At 49.8% G+C, this 22304-nt stretch overlaps 1 protein-coding gene across 1 annotated transcript in view; it reads left to right on the top strand.

Moving 5' to 3' along the window:
- The first annotated feature begins 1737 nt into the window (after nt 1-1737).
- Nucleotides 1738-22304, top strand: part of znf438 (zinc finger protein 438) — a 33745-nt gene continuing 13178 nt past the window's right edge. The window contains exons 1-2 of the mRNA XM_084459543.1: nt 1738-1823; nt 18534-18643. The gene's annotated coding sequence lies outside the window, so the exon portion shown is untranslated. The remainder of the gene's footprint in view (nt 1824-18533; nt 18644-22304) is intronic.

Genomic DNA, 22304 nt, shown 5'->3' with positions numbered 1-22304 from the left:
CTGAAGGACTTCATCTCTGTAATCTTAAACTGACACTGAGTGACGAGAGCGAGTCATGGCGTCACCGTGTCAGCCTTCGTCTCTGTCCCAGCAGTCATGTTAACCCGTGACGCCACCCTGATTCTGCCTTCTGTGGGGACAATCTGTTGGCACGTCTGCAGGTACGCATGCTCATATTAAATTAGAGCATTGCTTGAAGCCAAAGGAGGATCTTGTGCATGTCAATACTATCAATATCTGTTATACTTCTGTTATACTTCCAATATTATTCATTCTGTTTAGCTGTGAGTCTTGTATTGATTGAAAAACAAAAAAACACACAATATACTTTATTTTATTTCTTTAAATGGAATCCATTTAATGCTTAAGATTTTGTTGGATCAAAACAAATTCAGTATTAAATCAAAAGCTACAGTGCATATCCCTTTCACATCCTGCGTTTGGAAATAAGAAAGTCTGAAAACATGTAAAAATCAATCAACGTGAAAGATGTTGTTGGAACAGCAGCAAAACTATGTGTGGTATAAGATGAACTAAGGGGAGAGTAGAGTATCGTGGGGTGAATTCAAATAATGATTAACTATAGATTTATTATTCCATGGTCATCACACCAGCAGTAACTCCATATTCTAACAAGAGTCTCCTGGCACCAACCTCACAACCTTGTTCACCCCCACTCTGCTATCTTGAGCTCAGTGCTCATTCAGAGCCAGAATTGTGGAATTGTGCCACTGCAAACAGGGTCAGTACCTTGGGAAGAAAGAAAAAAAAGAAAGAATGAGGGACAGAGAAACATGATAGAGTCTGGGTTTCTCTCTGTGTGTCAGGGGGTGCTCTTCTGCCCTTTGAGTAAAGCTGTGAAAAGCCCTTTTCTCTCTCTGCCCCCACCATATCAGAGACGGCATAGTCACCTGCATTGGCTGTGCTCCCGTGACAGCATGAAACTGAACAGGACATGTGTAGCCCCAGGTGACTCAAATCGAAAAAACTAACACCACGCTTGATCGCACCCAGGAAATCAGCGACTGTGGGAAAGAGAACCAAGAAACTGGTCTTTGTACGTGTGTGTGTATGTAGGCTATGTATAAACAACCACGCATCTTTTGTAATTCAGTGATTGCATAGCCATTATTGTTTCAATCGGACAATGTCAAATAATAACGACATGCAAATTTGTATTATAGCTGCATCATGAAGCAGATGAATAAAGATGACATCACCCTGCTGCTACTGTGCCACAACTTATTTCTACATGTCGATGGCCCACTGCTAGGCTATAATTGCAGGCAGTTAAAACATATAAGTCGGAAATATATACCTCGCAGAAGGCGAGTTGCATAATTCGTAGATGTAACGATCTACTTACAAATAGCAAACATTAATGTCCATCCTGTAAGCTTCAGACAGATCAAGGGCTTTTTGCTGACAACATTGGAGGGTTACATTTCGCTGCAGCTGATTGGCCACTCTGGCCGACATAAACCAGAATTTCACGAGCCATTCCATTTTCATTGAAAAGGGTGTGTCGTGAAATACGCGATTGTAAAATCTTATTTTGTTATTCAATATATCATAAATGAATTGACATAAATGTATTGTGGTTGAATTTAACAGTACTACGTTAGAATTTAGCGGATAGTTAACTAAACGTATTACATTCCCATGGAAATAATGCCTCTCATCCCCCACCGTCTCGAGGTAATGGTACAGCTCAAAATGGTTGGAGAGAAACTGTTGTGAAGATCGACCGTTCTGTAGAATAATAGTAAATATGTGGCTATTTGCACAGTAAAGACGAAATCTACACACATCTGGGGATAAAGGTGAGACAGCAGAAACTACACGGCATTATGCAGGTTCATAGATTTAGAAAATGGAACCCAATTGCCTTTGCAATGTTATCACGATAGTCATTCCAGCCAATAGGAATCGTTACAGACATAGTAAGACTTTGGCCTTTCCTATCCGTACCTTAACGTTACATGCATAAAGTAGCCTACATTTTTATACTAATAGAAGTTGTTTGCTTTTGGCGTTTCAACCTGTACGTTCAGTTCAGTAGTTTGTTAGGTTTGACGTCACCCGGTATGCTTTTCTCCATGCACAGTTGCTCACGTCATCGGTCATCTTATCCTCTGCACTTGAATGATATGCACACAGCTGGCACGGATAATAGGAATCAGGCAATGCTTCGGCCTCCTCCGTGGGTCTACAATAACAATGACTGAACGTTGTCATAGCTTTCCCTGTGTTGCAAAAACACCAGCTCCTTGGTTGTATGCAAGCCACGCAGGCCTGCAGACAGAAAGGAAACAGTATGCCAAGTTGCACTGCACATGATCATAGAATACAGTACAGCATCTGCCATCAAGTCGAATTATTACCATTTAGGCAGAATGTTATGTAAACACATGGCTGAGACATTGTAAAGACATTATGTTGCCAAGTGTTATTGTTTACATTCTTAAGGCTATCAGTGCTATTCAGCAGGCCAAATAGAAAGTAACGAGATACAAACAGACACAACACAAGAATGAAACAGTGAGTGCCTCCCTCTGCCTTGGCAATAGAAGTCTGTGAAATACAAATAAACTAAGAAATATCAAGAGGCAGGCCTCAGCTGTCAAAAGACAGAGTAGCCTTCTCCAGCATCTGCTCTGGCCATGGCAGAGAACCACACATATCAGTAAGATGGATTGGCCAGTAAATGTCAGGAGAAACACTTTGAATATGCATACACACAAGGAGAGCAGCCCATTGCGTGATTTGCTGACATGAATTCATGATGGACAGATGCTGGCAGAGGGAAAGAGAGGAAACTCAATCCACATAGCTAGAAATTAGGAAGGTTTCTGCCTCACTGTTGCTTCAGTGCTGCGCTCCAAAGGGCTCTTGGTTGTCTCCTCCAACCCATGCTTGAGTTCAGCCTTAAGCTTCGCTGACCGCAACACATGGACGGACAAAATAGGCCGATTTCTGATTTGATTTGACTTGCCAGCTTCACGCGAGTCAACCTAGTTGTTGGCCAATAACATTGTAATAACACGCAGGGAATGTTCTTCAGGCTGCCTCTACTGCAACACTCATACGCAGTCACACACACACAGACGCACACGCTGTTAGATACTTTATACACACACACGCACACACGTGTGTGTGTGTGTGTGTGTGTGTAACTGGAATGGGGGGGGTTCAGGATCTAGTGTAAACACTCAGTTTGAGAGATGTGTGGGGTTTGCGTTGGCACGTGAGCCTCTCCAGTGTGGTTTCACATGTGGCTAGAGGCGGAGGGGAGTGAGAGGGCCAGAGGAAGCTAAGCTGCTTATTTAACATTTCCGGTCAATCATAACCATGTTTGTATTGCACATTCGGTTGCGAGGGAGAGCAGAGGGAGATTGCTTGTCTGGATCGCCGTCCAAATCTGTACTGTGGTCCAAATGACCAATGTGAAGACTACACCCACAATTGTGTTGATTGTTGCACAGGAATGCTTTGGCGCACGTGCCAAGTTCATAAGGTAAAATAGTGTACAAGAAGAATTCTGATAGGGAACTGAGTATGGGGAGAAGGGGAGGTGTACTACGGTCATATGGACTCGCTTCTACGCAAGGTGAGCCTGACTGCCAAAGTACATAAATGGTTGTGCTGTAGACGTAATGCATTTTCTATGTTAGTGTCCAGGAGACCTGTAATCGTGCTGTCAAAATGGTTATTTTCCAGCACGATGATCTTAACTTATTCCTTGCAGCCACACAATGCACTTTTCCACCAAAGGCTAGGTTTGCATTTAGCAGTGTGAATTCCATAGACGAAAACTTTATTCGTCAACGACCTTCATTTAGTTATCGTCATGAGAAAACTAATTTATGATGAACTGATTAAATCTATTGACATTTTTTTCAACATATAAACTAGACAGAAATGTTAGGGAGGGACTATTTGGGAAGAGATCCTATCAGAATGCTGAGATTTCCGTGAAACTCGTGGGACAGGCTGAAAAAACATCGAACTCAGGCAAGGAGAGCGCATAGAAATGTAATTCAGCAGCTTTGTCCATCAGTCTAATAGACGTTTCCTCCAGGAGTATACGAGTTTAGAAATTCTAGAGAAATGGTTAAATAATACATTACACTTTAACTAAACCCATTCTATTTTAGTCAACTAAATCTACTGTAGATTTAGTCAGCTAAAGCCATAATGCTGTTTAGCTGAAACAACTCAGATGACTAAAATATGACTAAAACTAAATAGCATTTTAGTCAAGACTATGACTGAAACTAAATCAAAATTTGCTGTCAAAATTAACACTGATTAATGCAGGAAAAAAAACTTACTAGCGCCATCTTTTCTCTTTAACTACCACATCTATTTAAAAAAAAAAAGTAGTTGTAGCTTCAGTATAACCTAACATTGAAGATATGATTTAAAGAAGCTCCTTGAACAAAGCAAACAATGTGTCCCTCCCTGATCACGGCAGCTTAACATCCAGCCCAAGGTTGTCTGTCCTGCAGAGAAACACCTTGTCAGAGGGCGGAGGAGGAGGACGATGCCTACAAGGAAAGTCAATCTAAACCTGAATAATGAATGGAGCTCTATGTTGCGGATGGGAATGGATGTGGTTTGGTTATGGCCTGCTGGATGTTCCTCTGTTAAACTGGGAGGCCACTTCCTGGAAAAGGTGAATGAAGATTTGACACTTCCTGACCCCGTTGTCCTCACTCTGTAGTTTCATTTTTAGTTTTAAAAGGCAGCTAAAGACTCACTTATACAGACAAGGCTTTGAGTGCTAGGCCGTCTCTATCTGCCACACTCTCTCCTTTCGGCTTGCCTGTTTTCCCCTGACACTGACCTCTTATGTCACTATGTTTACGTGCACTTTCTCTTGAATGTATTCAGTGCACTTGTATGTATCTGATTGGACTATGTTGTTTTTAATGTTCCCACTGTAAAGCACTCTGTGCACTCGTGCTACGAAGGGTGCTATATAAATAACATTTTACTTACTTACTAGGGGTGCGGGAAAAATGGATTCTTAGATGAATCGCAGTTCACTCTTGAACGATCCATCGATCGATGCGGAAAACTCAATCAGATTTTTTTTTTTAAAGGCCCACGCTTTAAGCTTAAATTCTTTGTGACTTAATCTTGAGACGTTTAATGTAAAAAAAAAAAAAAAGTTGGTGAATCGTAAATTACGTAACGGACATAAAATAATCAGTTTACGTTTTGGTGAAGATGGCTGAGCAGGAGAAATAAATCAAACTGGCACCCGCTGCTTTCAAAGTGAATGTATGGAAGCACTTTGGCTTTTCCATTTATAATCATTAATCAATAATCGTTTTATAATCGCATCGTTCCCTCTGGATTGGAATCAAATCAAATCGTGAGGTGCCTAGAGATACCCACCCCTAGACATAGGCTAGGCTGGCTAATGACTGACCGTGCTTACTACTTACTACTACTACTACTACTACTACTACTACTACATGTACTACTATTACTACTACTACTACTACTACTACTACTACTACATGTACTACTATTACTACTACTATTACTACTACAGTACTACTACTACTACTACTACTACTACTACTACTACTACTACTACTACTACTACCACTACTACCACTACTACTACTACTTACTACTTTGAGCTAAAAAAACAAAACAAGATATCAGGCCTCTCTATAGTCAGCCTTACACTAGATCGTGCTCTGTGTACCATTTGGGTCTTGTTAGTGTTCAGTTTAGGTTTATGTGTTTGTGTGTGTGTGTGTGTGGTGTGTAGTAACATTCTCTGGCGCAAGAGTTGAGATGCACAGAAACGGCAACACACTACGGCGATGGCGTAGATAGCGGTGTGTTTCTGATGTTTCCTAACAGAGCGGACATGGCAGCAGCGATATGACATGTCTCGTGCCTCAAAAGCTCTTGTTTCAGCGTTCAGATTTCCTCTATAAATCACCTGGCCGGTAGTGTTGGGAACTGACCGCTGGGCAGTATGAACAGGAAGCAAGGCTCAGTCAATCAGGAGTCACAGGGTACATCGTCATAATGACTGGATTCCACATAAAGGGAAACAGGAAGTAGAATACCTGAGAAAAGAAAGGATTAGGAAGAATAGAATAAATGAAAAATATGTAAGCCTGTAAGCGTGGCCTACAATGAATAGAGACGGCCCTGCTCAAGCGATGCTTTGCCCCCTCCAAACAGCCTAGAGTTAGCATAGTTTTATTTAGGCCTATGACTGTTAAATCATTCAATTACGTGGGAACATGAGGAAAACATAGCTCATTTTAATGTGTCTTCTTTTGTGTGTGTTATGACACAGGTCCATACTGCGGTGAGTTTGAAGCCCCAGCCTACGCCTTGTCAGTCCTCTAAGGTCCTCGTGTGTGTGTGTGTGTGTGTGTGAGGAGACACCACAGGGACACTTTACTTTTATCCTCTTGTGTCTGGGCCTCCTCCCAAACCTCTCTCTCTCTCTCTCTCTCTCTCCGTTAGCCCTCATCCTCCAGCTATGATTTAGGCGTCAGGCTCGCTCCGTCTTCCTCCCTCCTCTGGATCGGGTTACCCTGCCATTACTCAGAAGTTCCCCCAGCGAGGGTGCTCCGTGTCAGGGGTGGGGGAGCTCGCCTGCCCGCCTGCCTGCCTAGAACCTCCCGTCCCTGCATGTCCGCCTCTCGCCGCCTGCCCTGCCCGCCAGTATACCTTTCCCTCTGGCCTGGCCTGTCTGCCTGCTCCCCCTCTCCTCTCTCCTTCCTCCTCCAGCCCCCCCACCCCCAACCCCCGCCTGCCTGCCGCAGTCCCTCCCCAGTACGACTGGAGCAGAGACCACAGACGCCCCTGGTCAGTGGAGGCACTCCAGCCGTGGCCGAGGCCAGGCTGCCTCCCAGGAAAATGACACAGCCGGCCGAGCGCCGGCTAACGCCAGCTCCGGGCCCCCGAAGCTGTATTTCATCACGCTCTGTTACAGACCGGGAGAGCCGTGCCTGTGCGTGCGTGTGTGTGTGTGCGCGCGTGGGCCTCCAGACGGCCGTTTCATCCGGTAGTCCGTGGGAAAAGGCGATCGCACGCACCCCGCCGCGTTCGATGGCGCGGAGGATAGAACGCCGGAACGGAACGTTCGGGTACTCCCGAGAAAAACTCGAGTACCTTTCTGCCGTTACGTAAGACATTTCGCAGTCACAAAAACAACCGAGGCAAACCCAGAATCCTTGGCGCCGGGCCGACCCGTTCGGAGGCTGTTGTGTTCTACCGCGGCTCTGTCTTTCCGACAGACTGCCCACTCACAGGTCTGACAAGAGATTTGTGGAGCTCATTGTTTTATGGTTATGTAACGCCAGCTCCCTCCGCGAGTAAAGCGTCTTGTTAAACCCCTCCACCACCCAGTGCCCATAAACGTGACTGATGTGGGGCTGTAGAGGAGCGCCCCGCCGTCCCGTCCGGGATGGAAGGCGGACCCGGGCTCTCTGGGGTTGCGCAGCCGGGTCGGAGCATGACGCGGCAGGATTTTTCGCCGGCTGATCTTTATCGCTTGATTAATGGGCCGCAGAGCAGCGCAACGGTAAATCTCAGCGGGGCCGTACAGTATCTACTGTGTGTGTGTGTGTGTGTGTAGAACAATTGTGCGTGTGTGAGAAACGGCCAGAGAGATGAGAGAGGAACAGTACTATGTAATAATGAGACATCTGTGGTTTGGGACAGGCTAATTGTCTGCCAGGATACAGTTCCTGTGGCGTAGGGCTGCAGGTCTGTCTGTCACCAACAAAACAGCCCCGCTGTCTGCTTGTTTACACCAATCTGGTTCATTCCAGCCAATCAGGGCCCATTCCAACCCAGCGCAGTAGTCGCTGCAGGATTATCTTGTGCGCCAGGATGTTGGATTTGATTTGTCTCGCAGCAAATAGATTGAGTTAGGAATATTTGAAATCCATAGCAGTGGCCTCTTTATGCCAGGAGAGATGCCAGACGATCTATCTCTTCTCTTTCTCTCTCTCTCTTTCTCTCTTCTCTCTCTCTCTCTTCTCTCTCTCTCTCTTCTCTCTTTCTCTCTCTCTCTCTCTCTGATGCTTTGTGTGCTGGAAGCATCCATTAATGGAGAATCTGCCTTATGTGATGTCAGCCGGTGATGTCATCGTGAATCAAGGAGACAGGTGGAGACCGCCAACAGAATGTGCCGGTCTCGGAGTGTTCCTGAGGCAGAACTGCTGGACTAGCATTCCATTGGCAGCAGTGCGACGAGGGCTGACGATGTCGCTGGTTGATTTCAGTCACTGGCTTTGAAGGAGGCTAAGAGCAATGGTCATTCTTTCCATGGCTGTGGTCGGATGCTGACACACACAGAACTATGTACTGCAGGAAGTGGTTGTATGTCCCTCAGATAACTAGCCTTTTTGGATCTGTTTTCCCCCTGCACAGAGAGAGGGGGGGGGGGGTGGCTGGCAGTGCATTAAGGAAGGCCTTCAGCTACACCAGAGTTCTAGTTGGACACGCTAAACCTTCTACAGCTCACAGGAGACCTCTAAATTACTGCTTTTCACGACCAGAAAACTGCCTCAGATGTTTGAAGAGGGATTTTTTTGTGCAATGTTATGTTTTTCCTGTCTCGGAGGCAACCAGAAACACACGTACACTTACACGCACGCGCACACACACACACACACACACACACACACACACACACACACACATCCACACACACACACACACACACACACAAAAGGTATGAGACCAACCTTGGCAGAGAGGTGAAGTGAGCCTTAAGGTTAATGCTAAACTGCTGTAATACATTATTTGGTAGGTTTTAGAGGAGAGATAGTGAGGTTCAGCATGTACCTGTCAGTACTAAATGATTGCTCATTTCCTGAGGAGGAGGAGGGGGGGGGGGCACAGTAATAGCATACAGCTGTTTCAGCTGGACCTTACCTTTCTCTCTCTCTCTCTACCCCCCCCCCCCCCCCCGGACCCTCCCTCTGACCTCACCGTGAAGGGTTGTATTTCTCAGAGCCATAAAGACAACACACGTAAGCCATCTCAACACAGTCTCTCTGGGCCTTTAACTCCAGAAGCTTCTCTGAGGTTGACGGAGTCGCATCCCAACACCGTAGCTGGTCACAGGAGTAAGCATGACGCACCCCCTCCATGTCCTCGTCACACTCTTCTAACTTGCTGCAACGTGACCATGTACCAGTCTTGGAACAGCTTTCTGGTTCACAGTGGAAAAGATAGTCCAAGTCTTCCTATAGCTCCCAGGTCACTTATGCCTATACCCATCCTTCTTCCTACGGCTGCTTACTTCTTCGATTAGCTAAATGCCTCATTGATCTAACCAGGGGATGTCTTGTGAGCCAGCGCGCACAGAGGAACCAGATCCATCACGGGCTGAGAAAAGAACAACGCGAGACGCCGCTTCTTCCAAAGGGCCCCATCCCCCCTTTTCATCGGAAAACGATAACCATAAATCGAGAGAGCGCATCCCTGTACGTCCGCGGTAGAAGCATGGGGGGAAAAAGCTGATCCGGCCATGTTTCCGACGGCTCCGGAATTACAGACGCCGAAGCGCTTGCTGAAACTGGGCTTTTTTTCTTCTTTTTTTACCCACAAATGTCAGCAAAGACGGGCTTGCAAACCGCTGTCGCGTTTGTATGAGAGCCAGTACGTCAGTTTCTCACACGACTCTCTCTCTGAGAAACGCGGCTAATTAAGAAAGTAATTAAGATGTGTATCTCAGCACGGAGCGAGAGAAACCCCCGGCTTCGTCTATGTATTCAAATGAAACTTCAAAAAGAAAATCCCCTCCTTTCGGGAGAACAGGAGCTAAATTAAACCGTTCGAATCCCTTCTTAAGCTTTTTCCCTTCTCTGTCCCTGTACCGCATGGGACATCTGTTGAGAAAAGTGAGCCAATGTTGCGTTTGAGTTCAATCCCGCTCATGTAGTCTCTCAAGGACTGTGCGTACTGCGCTCCTGCTATACATATTTCAAGTCAACCGAATTGATTTCAATAAATAATGTCACTCCAAGGACGCACTTCTGTCTGTCTCCCCGAAACCAAAGCTTCTTAAAGCCAGACCATATTGTTATCTCGTTTTCTCATTCAGAGAATGATGGATGGACCAACATTTTTATAAGATGTCCACTGAGCACGTCTGCCGTTTTATCACCAGCATGCTCTGCCAAAGTAACCTCTTTCTCTTATTTCATTCTAGTACTGATGTTGTCCATCGGGTATGGTTCCCGTGCTGGAATATTGAAGTTGGGAATGTTTGCCACTGGAGATGTAAAACGTCCTTTTTGTAATGATGCTGTATTTTTCTGCGCAATATCATAAGAATCTCAAAAGATCTCCCTAGCGATGTGAGCAGCTTTCTCTTCTCTGTGGTTAGAGGGTTTACCGTTTTGTTCTTCTCTCCAGGCCCTAGAACCCTTACTTGGAGAATTCCATGTTTTGGTCTGCTATGAGTTTTCTTCTTCTAGAAAAACCTGGTGTCTTGGACCATCGAGACATCTGTGATTGTTCCTCCTCAGTTTGATGTTCCCAGACTAGGACTCTCCAGCCATCTAGGCTAGAGAGCTGTCATGGCGTCATGCCCCCCCGGTTCCTGCCCTCTCCGGGTCGTCTTGTCTTGTCCTGTCCAGCCTGGTCTGTTGCGCGCGCCGACTCCCTCATGTCTGGGGGCGTCACGTGACGGCGAAGGACGAGCCCGCTCGGAGCAGGAATCACACTCGATAACCGACTCTCCGCGGGGGCTACAAAGCCAACCTCTGTTTCCTTTGCCGCCTCATAAGCGTTTGCGCTCAGCACTGTGACAGAACAATTCCCCCCCCTTATGCCTTTAAATAAGACACACTGTCAAGACCCAGTGATAGGAAACGTTATATTGAGTTACATTTTAGTTTTTAGCGCATTAGAAGAAGTGCAGACGTTGAGACGTGCTCAGCGAAGAACACAGACAGATGTAGAGGTTGTTTTCGACGTAGGCTCAGTGCACATGTTGAAGTGGCGAAACCGAGGTCTCTCTCCTCTACAGTACGACTGTTTTTCTTCCTCCTACGGTTTACCTATGAATGCTGACAGACTGCCCTTCACATTACTGTAGAAATACGTCAAATCCCCACTTAGTTTCCTCTTTTTCGCCTCCTGGGCAGGAAGGGGTTACTCTCTGTGCTTCCTGCCTCAATTCCCAGCGCTCTTGCTCCATTCTGATTGCTCGCTTGATGTTAAACATTCCCAGGCTCCTATAACCTTCTAGCTTGGCTCCACCGGCCAAGAGCTCTCCCAGGTGAGCGGGTGGGCGAAACGGTCCTGTTTTTTAAGGATAAAAATCGGGAGATTTTTTTTTTCATCTTCTTTTCGTTGGGGATGGGAGACCTGGGGGTGGGGGGCGTTGCGGAGAGCGTTTAACTTTCTCCGCATTCCTCAGAGCCACGCCATGGGAAAAAAAAGTTCTGTTCTCAGGACCGCGTTCTGTCGAATTGTCTTGTGAGATTGCGGAACGCGCGCAGCTGAGGTGGTCGGGAACACGTTGCGGCGATGAAGAAGCAAGCGAGTTCGCCCTCTGATGACAAGCGGCTCTTGGTCTACTGGCAGATGTTTGGGCTTCGATCAAGGTACACAAACCTCGCTCTCTCTCCCCGAAGGCTTGCTGGGTTTAGCGCCACAACGCCAGGGGATATGCTTGAGGTAACCGTGATCTGCGAATCGGCCTCATTACTTCGGGAGCAACAGTACCAACCACACAAGACTGTTCCTCCTAGCCGTCCTCTGTCATTTGAGAAACTCCGTTTCTGAATCCCCGACGTTTCCTCAGACCTCATTCCCACGTCGTTGGCTCCTTTTTTTTTCCCTTTTCCTCCTCCTCTTCCTCCCCTCACATTTTTTCCCACGCCGGCTACTCTACCTCTCCGGGGACACCTGATAGACGGGACGTGTTTGGGTAGCGTTGTCTTGTCCGGCCCTAAAGGAACATTCACACAGTTATCAAATAAACCATGTCCAGATTGAACAAACACAAGGTTTTCATCCCCCAACCCCCCCCGCTGTGTATGGACCTGACCCAGGCTCAGTCCTGCCAAGCCAAGCCCGGTCTATATTTAGCCCCAGTGATGCCTGGGCTAATTGCCCTCCGAGGCCTAATCATTTCCAGGCTCTGGAGCTCACAAATGACTAAGGAGGCCAGAATGTTGCTAACCTCGTGTTCCGATCTGCTCAGTAGATCTACCGGTGTATCGGAGCTCTGCGAACAAGAAGGGCAATTAGCTCGCCCCCCCCCCACTCGGATATGAGCCCGCAGCCCTCGGTAGTCCAGACCCCTCGGCTTTTGGCCGGACTTGTTAACGTTCTCACTGATCGTGATAACTGTTTGTGATGAGGCGTGAGTGAACTAGGCCAACAGTTGTTGGGTGAAGAATCACCAGGCAGCCTGTGTGCTTCACCAGTAGATCAGAGAACCGCACAGGAAACGTCCACTAAGTAGCCTAGTTCCACCGTGCGACCTCAACCAGGACGGTCAGAAGTACCCGGTCTTTACCCGCCTGCCAACATATATATGCAGTACAATGTGGTGATGGCGTGCCGGTTGCAAAGTTTAATTACAGCTTTTCACTCCCCCTCACCTCTTCCCCCTGTGTGTGTGTGTGTGTGTTGGGTTACAGAGCTTCCTGTGTGGTTCCTGCCCCCCCCTTATCGCCCTGTTCTCTCTGCGGTCACATGAGCGCCGGGGTCAGCAGGCGAGGGGTCACGGCGAGCGGAGGTGGGAACAGGGAGAGATCGTTGTAGTTGTGGCGGCGGCGGCGTTTAGAGACGAGTCGTGACTCGTGGGTGGAGGTGGGCGGAAACAGAGAGAGAGATGGAGGCGATACGTGGGCCGAGCCACAGGAAAGACAACTTCCTGACCGCTCTCTTGCGGACTTTCCTATTGACTTGGCCGCGCCACCTGGGGAGGGCTACGACGAGGAAGAGAGAAATTGATAGGGCCACATAAAAGGAGCCCATAACGAAACACAGCCACTGAATAGCAACTTGTTTGACTTTTGTTTTTACGCACATTACTAAGTAGACTACATTTCAACTTGCTTCTTCCAGGTCATTCGTTGAGGGTGTCGGTTGCGTTGCGTTGTCAGGAGGCCTCCTCGTAGCGAAAGACCTTGTTTGTCGGCTTTTTTAAACCTCCCGAAATTGATTTTTCTCCCAGCTCCGGAGCCTAACGACGAGCTTATCCCCACCTCCTTCTCCAACCGGCGTTATAAATAGACACCCATATTCTCCCCCTTGCGCCGGAAATTAACCGGCGTGATGAGTCTGCTCTCCCGGTAATCAATTCGCCACGCCAAGTCCCCTCTCGGAAAAAAAAAAGGTCACCTGTGGCAGTTGAGACCTGAACAACCTCCAATTTGCTTCCCCTGCCAATTTTTATTCAGCTAATTAAATAAATGGCGCAGTCTGGAGGGTGGGCAGAATGAAATGTCAAAATATCAATGTTAAACGATCAGGATTTCAGGGCGTTATAGGGAGTGACGGGACACAGCGTTAAGGGTTGCCAGGGGGAGGGGAGGGTAAGTGGGTGTGTCGGCCGCGGGGGGGGGGGGTTAAATGATATTAGTAGCGATGTTATTATTTATGAGGCAGTGAGTTATTCATGGCCGGCCCCAGCCATCCATCACCGCCCGGGCTTTGACTGGAGGCCAGTTAAGACTCCGGCACTCTTGGCTGAAACCTGCCACTGCTGCTCCCCCTGGAGATCTGAAAATCATCCGCTTAGCCTCCCAACCTCTCGAGATTGCCTCTCATCCGGGGGCTTATCGCAACCGGGCCCGGCAGGTCTGAGGGAGTGGTACAGCCCCCCGGGTTCGCAGCGGTCTGGCAGCCGGGCCAAAGAGCCGGCCCTTCATGTCACGCTTACGTTTCTCTTAAACTCCAGCGTGCAGTTAAAGCGAGCGAGGCACGATGGCTGTTTCGAACCTGCCTCCAGGTATTAGGCCCGCCCAGCCATTTTGGTTCTCATTCTCTCCGCTGACCTGTGCAGTGGGGGCGGGTGGGTGGGGGGGCGGGGTGGGAGGGCTGGACCCGCCAACGCTATAGTTGAACACTCCCGTCTGACCCAAACTGCCTCCTCTCCCAGCTCTGTCCCCCCCGCCCACCTCCTCGCCCTCCCCTCTCACACCTCCCCTGCTCCTCCTGTCCACCTCCATTCTCCCCCACCTACCCCTCCCCTCCAGCTCACCCCCCCTCCTCCCCCAAACTCACCTCCCTGTAAGGACGTCCCGCTTCACAGAGTCCCCCCCCCTTTCAGACCTGCAGAGAGGGTGCACGTGTGTTTGACCAGGGGGGCAATGTAAGGCCTACATATCTAGGGCCTCCCAAGATGGAGTTACGGCACGTACCGGCTCATGACCTCCGACCTCCAGGGCTCTCTCTCTCTTTGAACGGTAGACGGCAAGTGTCTTCCGGGAGCCGTGTTACCAGAGATTAACAACACGTACGGGGGTAGTATTGAATCGTTGTTTTTTTGGGTCGCTAAAAGCATAGGTTTTTCTTAGAAAAACAAAAACAACGCACACACACACACACGCACACACACACACTCTCTCGCTCTGTGTATTAGCCAGTGGGCAGGCTGTGGACGGTCTGGCAGTGTTTAGGGTCTCTGTGCTGCGGTGATAGTGTAGTTCTCCTCGGGGGGCCGGAGCGCGGAGGGGATAGCAGGCCCGGCCCGGTCCAGAGTCTGATCTCTGGCCAGCCCCTCTAATGAGCCAAGGACTGAGCTGCCAGAAGGAGACAGAATAAAGATACACTCTCGCTCAAGCGCGCTGTCCGGAGCAGTGTAGCGTCAGCGCGGCATCCGTTTGATTTGATGGACGGCAGACTCCCCCCCTTTGTCCGTCTGCGTGTGTGTCGGTTCTGGTTCTGGGATGAAGCCACGGAGGAAAAGAGCCCACCCTGCTCCATGTCCCTGTCCCTCTGTCTCTCTGTCCCCGTTTATCTCTCTCATTCACTTTGTCCTTCACTCCCCTCTCTCTCTCTCTCTCTCCCTCTCTCTCTCTCTCTCTCCCTCTCTCTCTCTCTCCCTCTCTCTCTCTCTCTCCCTCTACCCCCCTCTCTCTCTCCCTCTCTCTCTCTCTCTCTCTCTCCCTCTTTCCCTCTCTCTCTCTCTCCCTCTCTCTCTCTTTCTCTCCGTCTCAGATCCGTGGGGCCAGGGTTTTTATCGCTCTGTGAGTCCCGGGGAACCTTGAGGGGGCTCTGTGGGATCAATTTAAAAGGGAAGCGCTCATCTCCCCTGTTCTCCCTGTCTCTCTCTCTCTCTCTCTCTCTCTCTCTCTCTCTCGGCTGATTGAGACCACTCGCCAGGAACACGCCGCCTTTTGATCTGCACCCCCCTCCCTCCTTTTTAGTTCTTCAGAGCCTGGCACTTTTAAAGTTTCATCTCGGTCCCATCCAATTTAGTTTCTGTTCCACTTCCCGAGAAGACGGGTGGTTCCCCCCCGCACCTGCGGGAGAGACCGAGAAATGGTTATTCCTGAAAATAAAACTAAAAACACAGAGTGGTAATTTCATCACAAGATAGACACGCCCCCTTTATTGACGGGAGGCATGTTTGGATCTACTGTATCTACTGTACAGAGCCCGTGTTGGTTGATTTTTCCCCCCACATACACACAGTACAAATGGCGCTCTTCTCCCGGTCATAGAGAGGAGTAAAGAACAGCTGGAGGGACTTTCTCCTTCGTCAGCCACGAACAAGCAGTGACCCCGCCCCCAGCCTGGAGAGAGAAGAGAGACTGGCGTGCCAAGCGAGAGAGAGAGACCGCTACGGGCCGCGTGACAGTAGCAAGGCTCGGGTCTGTGTCTCGTTGCGGCGGGCTGGTGGGTTACTATGGGAGACAGCGGAGGGTGTTGCCTGAGTATCGCAGGGCATGTTCGGTAGTTGTGTAATCCTAGTGGGGGGAGGGGGGGGGGGGGGCAGAGGAGGCAGCCAGACAGTGAGTATTTGGACAGGAGCCAAGCCGGACCCCTCCCACTCGTCTCTGCCAGGGGTCAGGGGAGGTCGAGGCAGAGTTTTTCTTGTCGAACCTCGCTGACCTCTCCCGGGAATATCCCCCCAGTCACGACTCCGGATTAAAATTCCCGAGGTAAATTTAGCCAAAAACAGGTCAGATGAGTTTCTTTTTTCTTCGTCCTTTTACATAAACAGGGATAGAAGGGGAGCTGCCCAAAATGTCAGTTTAGATTTACAGCCTCAGCCCCTGCCCTGAAAGGAACCATGTCCCGGTTCTTGCTACTTGGGACAGACACAAGAGCTCTGTAAAGTAACCAAGCGAGCTCTCATGACGTGACACTGTGACTCTGTTTGCAAAGTTAATAAACTAACCTGGCCTTAACTTTTTGGGATGCGAGTGAGAGTCTGTTTTGTAAAACAAGCACCCTTGACGACAGGCCTTTTCAGTCCCTTGATGATGACATCACTGCAGAGCACTAATTGAGGTTTAATACCAGAGTAGTGCCTGGAGAGGGGTGTAATTTTCGTTCCCTGCCCTGAAATAGAGACGACAGCTTTTCATGTGGCCTGGGTTAATTCAGGATTCGGGCACAGCTGCGTGTGATTACTAACAAACACCTTGCACTCAGTTCATCTCTAGAGCTGTAGGCATAGACCTAGTGGGAGAGGTGGAGAAAGGTAATTTGACAGCCATTTTGTCTTTTTAAGGAGGCAATGTAAAGGTATGTTTTAGTAGCCTACTAATGTTGTTTTCGAAAATGGGCTGTGATATAGCCTACTAAACTGCATCACATTCCATCTCTGATAGAAAAACAGCTAAAAATGCATTCTATTCTTAGGGCAGCCTAACCCTGAAACCATAACCCAAATATGTATAGCTAAAATGCTTGAAATCGGTACTTCCGTCCTTCTGATATTACAGTAAAATGGAACTGAAAAGCCTCAGCCGGGAAGCTTCACTTCATTTATAAAACCAAAAACAAAACCGTTTCCTCTGTCGCCTCCATCTAAGAGAAACACAATCATTCTGAATTCAAATGGACACTTACAGTGTATGCCATGCCTGCCCTCAGGAGACGGGCAGGGGCTAGCTAGCGGAGAAAGCGCTCCCAGATAGCGTTATTGCGCGGTTCGGTATGCTGAATGGCATTTTGTGCATCATTATGATTGGTCCACAGGTATGGCCGGCCTGGCTGTAGCCTAATGGCATTCAGTTGCTCCCAGGCAGGAAAACACACACACAGGCCTCGCCTGGCTCTCCAATCGCTCTTTATCCCCACGCACTATCAGGGCCTGTATAAACACCGGAGGCTGTTTGAAGTGGAAAGCTTTAATCACAAGCGTAATCATTTACATTGCTAGGTGGCTACTGCCCCAGGCCCAGGTTGTGAGGGCAGCTCAGCCAATGTAAATGCCTGGGGAGGGGGGGGGGGGGGTGTGAACTGATATGACAAGAGAAGGAATATGGCCGAACGATAACTACGGCCGTAAATGTTGCTCCTCCAGCGTGAGAGCCGGCCTGCCGGTAGTCTGTAACACACCGTCGGCTCAGTATTCCAGGAAATCCATCCCCGCAGAACAGAACCAGGGTGCAGACCACTCACTGCCCACATGAGTCAACGTGTCGCCGGAGTCGGATGTAGCAGGAGGACGAACGCATTCCAGCTTAGCGTGTCTGCCCCCCGCCCCCCCCCCCTCTCATTCTCTATAATTCATCTTGACAACCAGAATGATTATTCTATGAATATGCAACGGCCCTGAATATGCAACGGCCCTGTGTTTGTGTGTGCGTTTGCGCGTGTGTAGCCTATGCGTGTGCGCGTGTGTACGCACGCGCCTCACTCTGAAACAATGAATGTGTCGGGGTGAGTTAGCTCCCGTACCTGGCTGAGAGTTAGCGCCCGCCCTGGGCTGTGCCTGTGTCGGGGTCGCGGGCGAACCGAACCGAGGACATCTGCCGTTTGTCCCTCTTCCCTCCGCTTTCTCGCCTGCTCCCCTCGCTTTCCCCCTGCTCCCCACTCTCGAGGTGCTCCAACAAGGCTGTTGGAAGAGGATAAGGCGTGTTGAATGAATAATTTACACGCAAGAAGGGTCTTTATTTATTTAATATAGCACCGCAAGCTGACAAGAGTGGGAAGCACCCTCCTCGCCCCCTCCCCAACCGCCCAGTCTGTTAGCTAAACGAGGCGTCGCTCTGGCTAATGTCAGAGCAAAGCGACAGACGTTTAGTGTGTGTCCGTTTGCGTGTGTGTGTGTGTATGCGCAGTGCCCATGCCAGTGGTTAAGTGTGTGTGTGTGTGTGTGTGTGTGTGCGTGTGTGTGTGTGTGCGTGTGTTAGACACAAGGCAAACGATGAGACAGGCCATGCATACTATTCTAGTGTGGTAATCATGTTGAATCATTTGTCACTGTGCCTGTAACCATGTTCAGCTTTTCAGCTCGTTTCCACTGCTCGGCTCACACACACACACACACACACGATTTTCCAGTATATTTAGCTTCACTTTTGTGTTTGGCTCTGTGTGTTTTCCAGGGGACCGTGCGGAGCGGGAGGCACAGGACCACGCCCCCCCGTCGCCGCCACACAGGGGAGGAGCCACAGCTGAGGGAGGAGCCAGGGGAAGGGAGGGAGCCATCCGATTGGTAAGATATCTGAACAGGCATACTTTGGTCCAATACAAAAAGTCTCACCTTCTGTGCACTTGTGCGCTGTAGACAAACGGATAAACACCCAAAGCTCACACCGACCCTAAGGTTGCGTGTCCACCGACAAGCTGTATTTTAGAGCTGGCGCTGTTTTCTCGTAGTTTACAATCAGTAATGAGCTCTAGGGCGCCATAGAGACGAGAGCTGTGTTCCAAGCGCTTTTTAGCGCTACAGCGCCGTGAGCTCTAGGCTTTTTTGGCAGTTGAAAAAAGTTTAACTGTTTAGGCTAGAGCGCAGGCTGTAAAAGGCTGTTCTGATGACGACAGCGGTCGGTTTTTGGCAAAACCGCAGAGACAGCGAACGTTAGCACTAGCTAACATTAGCTAGCTATCTTAACCAGGTTAGTTTATCTGCAGTCTCCAAAAACAGGACACTCGTTGCTAACATAGCTGTAAAACATCGGTAGCCTAGCCAGCTCTAAACTCCAGCTCTAGTGCGCTCTACACAGCTGTAAGCTTGGCGCTGTTCAGCTACATTCAGCTTGCCGGTGGACACGCACCCTAAGCTCTGGAACCCGACAGAGCAGTGTGCTCTCCGGGGGGGTTAGGCGTCCCTGCTCTCACATCCACCCCCTCGTCGCACTGAACTTCCTTTTTACTCCGCGGGGGCTGATGGGAGACGAGCGAGTCCTCATCTTCATCCTCCTCCTCTCCCTCCCCATGCTTCTGTGCGGCGCGCTCTCCGGAGATTCGAATCCCCGCGCTCGCGTTGACCTCGTTATGAAAATTGCTCATCCAGCCCGCCATCCTGCTTTTCACCCTCTCTTCTTTCCTCCATCTTTTGACGGCGTGCGTGCGAGACCCTTTTCTGTGAGGCTAAAAGCTGATGTGTGGCTTTTCAGAGATATGATACGAAATATATAACTGCAATTCACAATTTGAATCGCAATTTGAATCGGGTATTGTAGACGGCCGTCCCATCATTGAGCCCATCACAAAGACACATCAGCGCTGACTGTGTGTGTGTTTTTCCTGTACAGTCACCACCGAGGGCTGTCTCCTCTCTACAGCGTGCATATGTGTGTGACAGAGAAAGAGTGTGTTTGCGTGTTTGTTTGTGTTCTTGTACGTGTATGAAAGAGAGTGTGTGTTTGTGCCCACTTCTACTTATGTACTTGTGTGTGCATTCTTTCCTGCGTGTGTGCGTGCGTGTGTTGTGTACTCGTATCTGTGTGTGTGTCTTAGGAATGCGTGTGTGTGTAATAGTGAGGGAAGGAGTGCAAAGCAATGCCCTGTTGAAGTGAGTGGGGGTTTTGGGTGGGGGCGGAGGTGGGGGAGGGGGCCCTGTAGAGAGCGAAGTCTGGTTAATTTAACAACACCAGTGAAGGTAACTGCAGTAATTACCGCCAGGGTCTCTCTTTGATCCCAGCCAGACAGTGTTCCCCAGGTCCTCAAGCCCATCAAAAGACACCCGAGCAGCGGCTCAATTAGCACGGTAAACTTTCCAACTCTGCCAAGAGACAAGACACTTTTTCGCCCATCTCTCTCTCTACTGCTGGAACATGTGGATGCACGTGCGTTTGTGTGTGTGTGTGTGTGTGTGTGTGTGGGGCGGACGTGTTCACGTGAGCTACAACCCCCGTCTCCTCCAACCTCTCTGCTTCCGAGAGCCGACCTTCTCACCCGACGGGCCCCTTCCTCGCGGGCCGTAGCGTAGCGCTCCCAGCCGAGTCGACCGACGCTACCGTACCCCGCGCCCGCTTTACGCGCTCTGGCCGCGCCCCCGGTAGGAGGACAACCCGTGGGGAATCTGCGTACGCTTTGATCTAAAGCAACCGACGTCTCGGAGAAGAACTCATCATTAAGCACCCCCTGCATTTTAAGTTTTTTTCCCCCCCACCCTCTCTCCGAGCTAACCGCTAGCTGTAGATACTAGCGGCTAGCGCCTGAGTTCTGCGCAGATGCCCTACTCTGAGGCGCGCCCTTCACTTCAAAGCCAGCCCTTGGCGAGCAAGCGCAAGCCTGAGCTCGGGGGCCGTCCTTCACCGCTCGGCTGGTAGACCTTGGTTCGCGCGCTCTCTCTCTCTCTCTCTCTCTCTCTCTCTCTCTCTCTCTCTCTCTCTCTCTCTCTCTCTCTCTCTCTCTCTCTCTCTCTCTCTCTCTCTCTCTCTCTCTCTCTCTCTCTCTCTCTCTCTCTCTCTCTCTCTCTCTCTCTCTCTCTCTCCCTCCCTCCCTCCCGCTTCCCATTTATCTCATCACGTCCTTGAACCTGCGCTCATTAGCATGGCGGAGCTGTTTATTTGCTCTGCCGCTGACAGACGGAGAGCGGGAAGGAGAGGAAGGAGCGTCGGAGGTACGTTAGACACAGGAAGAGAGAGAGAGAGAGAGAGGGTAGGATGCACACGGAGAGACGGGGAGAGAAGTGCACGTTACAGGACGACGGAGCCGACGACAGACACTTGGGGGAGAGAGAGAGGGCGGCGGAGGCTAAGAGAGAGAGAGAGACAGAAAACGTATGGAGAAAGAGAGAGAGAGAGAGAGAGAAAACGTATGGAGAGAGAGAGAGAGAGAGACAGACAGAAAACGTATGGAGAAAGAGAGAGAGAGAGAGAGAGAGAGACAGAAAACATATGGAGAGAGAGAGAGAGAGAGGGCGGCGGAGGCTAAGAGAGAGAGAGAGAGAGAGAGAGAGATGGAGAACATCCCCACCTCTGCTCCCTACCGTTTCATCCGCCACGTACGAGCGCCTAAAATTAGAAGAAGGAAAAAAAAGCCGCAAGATTCCTGCTCTCCCCCCCCCCCCTCCCCCCCTCGGCGGGGCCCATTAAAGAGGCTCTCCCATGGCGCCCTGTGATCATTACGCCGGGACGGGGGAAGGCAGGTGTTTTCAGAGTGTCCCACTCAGGGCTGCGGTGGCATCGCCTTCCCCCTACAGGCCTGCTTAATTAAAATAGTCTGTGAGCCGCGGCTAGAGGAGGGGTTGTGATGGAGAGAGAGAGAGAGGGAAAGAGATAGGGAGAGAGATGGAGAGAGAGAGAGAGAGAGAGAATGTTTGTTGTGGAATGTGTTTGTGCCTTCATGAGAGGGAGGGAGACAGGGATGCAGCGAGTGGGAGAGAGAGAATGGGAGGGAGAGAGAGAGAGAGGTAGGGAGGGAGAGAGAGAGAGGGAGGGAGAGAGAATGGGAGGGAGAGATAGAATGGGAGGGAGAGAGAGAATGGGAGGGAGAGAGTAGAAAAGTTTGTTCTCTCAGAGCTGTGGTAGAGCTGCAAGGAGGGTCATCGCTCGTTCCCCACACCTCCTCATACACGCACAAACACAGACCTCACACACGCACAAACACACCACCTCCTCACACAAACACAGACCACCTCACGCACACACGCACAAACACACACCTCCTCACTTATCTCCTGTGCCTTCCTTGACAACTGACAGCCCAGGACCTTCCTCCTGTCCTGTCCCTCCCCCCGCCCCTCTCCGGCGCTGTCTGACCGACCTGTTCTCTCAGTCCACATGTCATGACACAGTGAAAGGGCAGATAAAGGTCTATTGTGTGGACCAGTACACACCCTGCCTCCGGGTCCCATTCCCTGAGACCTGAACACACACACACACACACAGACCCGTCACCACCGCCCCGTCCCAGCCGGCTAACCT

Source organism: Borostomias antarcticus, assembly GCF_949987555.1.
Source record: "Borostomias antarcticus genome assembly, chromosome: 2".
In the NCBI taxonomy this organism is placed as follows: Eukaryota; Metazoa; Chordata; class Actinopteri; order Stomiiformes; family Stomiidae; genus Borostomias; species Borostomias antarcticus.
This window is presented reverse-complemented; position numbering and strand designations above follow the sequence as displayed.